Source organism: Jaculus jaculus, chromosome 3, assembly GCF_020740685.1.
Source record: "Jaculus jaculus isolate mJacJac1 chromosome 3, mJacJac1.mat.Y.cur, whole genome shotgun sequence".
Taxonomy (NCBI): Eukaryota; Metazoa; Chordata; class Mammalia; order Rodentia; family Dipodidae; genus Jaculus; species Jaculus jaculus.
In genome coordinates, this window is record NC_059104.1 from 183,998,823 (window position 1) to 184,002,729 (window position 3,907).

The following is a 3,907-nucleotide window of genomic DNA, read 5'->3' on the forward strand; positions in this document are numbered from 1 at the left end:
CCCACATTCACATATCGGTCTCATCTACACACAGGAGTACAAAATACTTCCTTTAATAAGCTTTTTAAAGACATTTTTATTTATGTGAGAAATAAAGAGGAAGAGAGAGAGATCTCTGGCCACTGCAAACAAACTCCAGAAGCATGCACCACTTTATGCATCTGGCTTATGTGGGTCCTGGGGAATTGAACATGGGTCCTTTAGCTTTGTAGGCAAGCACCTTAACTGCTAAGCCATATCTCCAGCCCCCAAAGTACTTTCTTTAGTAAGCTTTTAAAAGATATGTTTATTTATTGAGAGAGAGGGAGCAAAAGAGGCTGCTAGGCAGGGCCTGTAGCCACTACAGATGAACTCCAGACGCATGCTCCACCATGTACGTGGGTACTGAGGAATCAAACCTGGGTCCTTAGGCTTCGCAGGCAAGTGCCTTAAGCACTAAGCCATCTCTTCAGCCCAAGCTTTTCTTTTTCAACAAGTACAAGCTGGTGTACTGTACTTTTACGTACCTGAGAAGGAGACCTATTTCCCCTTGCAGTTCTTTAGGGAAGAAAATACTGCCTGGTGCAGACTAGCCAGGGCATGTGCCTGGCAGTTTCTGATCAGAGAAGCCGCAGCCTCACAGCCAGGACTGTCTGCCTCTCCATAAAGCTCGCTCCATCTTCCCACCATTGCCTGAGGCTCTCTGTGTGCCTCCTGACCACAGACCGTGCGGTGAGGGCTGTCGGATGTGCAGCTCCATGTTCAGCCTCCAAGATCAGTGGCCACCAGCTTCAGGGGGCACTCATTAAAGGCTCTGCTGAATTCTTGCCTTCCCTACAAGGCTGTAACTTTTCCATTGTCCTGAAACCCTGGCCAGGACCGTTCGCTCACATGGGGTTTGAAACCCGTAACTATAACACTGTATCTGGCTAGTAGTTTCTGAGTGCTGACATATACAGGTTCTGATAGAAAGGTCGTAGTTTGGAATCCAGATGTAGGTGCCTCCAATCCCATCACTTAGAGGCTGAGCTGGGAGGATTGCTATGTGTTCAAGGCCAGTCTGGATGGCTGGGTGAATTCCAGGTCAGCCTGGGCTAAACTAAATCTCTACCTAAAAAAATTTTAAATACCCCCAAGCCCCACATATTTTTGGGTGGATATGTGTTTATATGTAAACTCATGCCTAAACTAGAAAGCCATTCAGTGCCTTTGAGAAGAAAAATTGTCTTCTGGAATTAAAACATGAAAATATTTTTTTTCCAAATTTTTAACAACTTCCATGATTATAAAAAATACCCTGTGGTAATACCCTCTGTACCCCCACTTTCCCCTTTGAAACTCCATTCTCCATCATACCTCCTCCCCATCTCAATCAGTCTCTCTTTTAATTTTGATGTCATGATCTTTTCCTCCTCTTATGATGGTCTTGTGTAGGTAGTGTCAGGCACTGTGAGGCCATGGATATCCAGGGCATTTTGTGTCTGGAGGGAGCATGTTGTACGGAGCCCTACCCTTCCTTTGGCTCTTAAATTCTTTAATTCTTTCTGCCACCTCTTCTGAATCAGACCCTGAGCCTTGGAAGGTGTGATAGAGATATTACAGTACTGAGCACTGTGATCATTTCTTTCCATCACCATGGTACCTCCTGTCCTAAGGTCACTGCCATCTGAAAAGAGAAGATTCTCTACCAAAAGTGAGAGTAGCATTAATATAGGGGTATGAACATTAACAGAAGTGCTTACTGAGCAGTTTGATAAGCATAGTATGTACATTTAGCCAGACAACAGCAGACGTTATACCCCTAGGGCTCATGACTACCCCTGTTTTAAGTTTTCAGTATCAGGGATATATTCCCTCCCATGGAGCGGGCCTCTAGTCCAATTAGAGGGCAGTTGGCTTCCACCAATGAAAATAATTTTTTTTTCTTTTCTTTTTTTTTAAAATTTTTATTTATTTGAGAGAGACAGACACAGAGAGAAAGACGGAGAGAGAGAATGGGCGCGCCAGGGCTCCCAGCCTCTGCAAACGAACTCCAGATGCGTGCGCCCCCTTGTGCATCTGGCTAACGTGGGACCTGGGGAACCGAGCCTCGAACTGGGGTCCTTAGGCTTCACAGGCAAGCGCTTAACTGCTAAGCCATCTCTCCAGCCCGAAAATAATTTTTTGAATATTTTTTTCTTTTATTCATTTATTTGAGAGAGAGAGAGAAAATGAGCACACTAGTGCTTCCAGCCTCTGCAAATGAATTTCAGACACATGCTCCACCTTGTGCATCTGGCTTATGTGGGTGCAAGGGCATTGAACCTGGGTCCTTGGGCTTCACAGGCAAGCACCTTAACTTCTGAAGCATATTATCCAGCCCTGACTTCTTTCCTTATTTTATTTTATTTATTTTTTTAAAAATACCACATTTTATTCAGATATCACAGGAAAAGGGCTGAGGAAGGAGAGAAAGGAGATCTACTATGTGGAGCCCAGGAGCCCATGTGTGGTGGTTTGATTCAGGTGTCCCCCATAAACTTGGGTGTTCTGAATGCTAGGTTCCCAGCTGATGTAGATTTGGGAACTAACACCTCCTGGAGGGAGTGTATTGTTGGGTGTGGGCTTATGGGTATTATTGCCAGTGTTTGGCATATTCTCCTGTTGTTATTGTCCACCTTATGTTGCCAGGGGTGATGTCCACCATCTGTTCATGCCATCGTTTTCCCCTGCCATTGTGGAGCTTTCCCTTGAGCCTATAACCCCCCAAAAAACCTTTTTCCCCACAAGCTGCTCTTGGTTGGGTGATTTCTGCCAGTAATGCAAACCTGGTTGCAACTGTAAGTAATGTTTGTATTGAGGAGTGGTGTCATTTGCTGCTAGACACCTGACTTTGGCTTTTTGGAGCTGATTTTCAAGAGGAATGTGAAAGGATTTTTGAAACCTTGGCCTAAAAGATACCTTGCAGTGCTGTAAGTACAGCTTGATGGACTATTCTGGTCAGAGTTGAAAGACCTGAATGGGGTAAGAACTATGGACTGTGAGGTTTGGCTTATGAGGGTCAGAAAGAGCTTAGCCTGGACTGGGCTTGAAGCAGTTTGTGTAAGAAGCTTGCTATTAGGCCTGTGTCCTGAGAACTTGTGCAGGGTTGCTTTGCATAGAAACGGACTGGTGTGTGCAGAGGGATATGGCACAGAGAGAAAACTTTGGGCCAAAACTTCTGCCTGTTCAGCTGCAATTGTATGATAGATTATAACCATTGAGATTGGGCCAGCTGATCTGCACTGTGACAACAGAAAGAATGCAGTCTTTTGAAGGGGTCTGAATGTTGAAGGAGTGTCCTGTTCCTCAAAGTCTGCTTTATTCCCTACTGGATAAACAAATTGGCACCCCACTTGGTATTATGGAGTATAGAAATGCAGGAAAGAGAGGGTCATTGAATTTGCAGCACAGTCCTGTGTTTTGGAAACGGCTATGGTCAGTGTGAAGCAGGTATGCTGGATGCCTGCATAGAGACCCAATGGAGGCATGAGGATGGATTATGTGTTGCAGTGGAGGGGGGGGGGAGAAGAAGAAGAAGAAAGAGGAGGAGGAGGAGAAGAAATGAAAAGAGAGAGAGAATGGGTGCACCAGGGTCTCTGCCACTGCAAATGAAGTTCAGATGCATACATCACTTTGTGGTTATGGGGAAACTGAACCAAGGCTGTCAGGCTTTGCAAGCAAGCACCTCACTGCTGGGTCATCCATCTAGCCCCCTGAGTTCCTATTTCTTTTTTATTTATTACTTATTTAAGAGAGAGAGAGAGATACAGACATAGGCAGGTAGACAGAGAGAGAGAGAGAGAGATACAGACATAGGCAGGTAGACAGAGAGAGAGAGAGAGAGAGAGAGAGAGAGACAGAGAGAATGGGCACGTCAGGGCCTCCAGTCACTGCAAATGAACTCCAG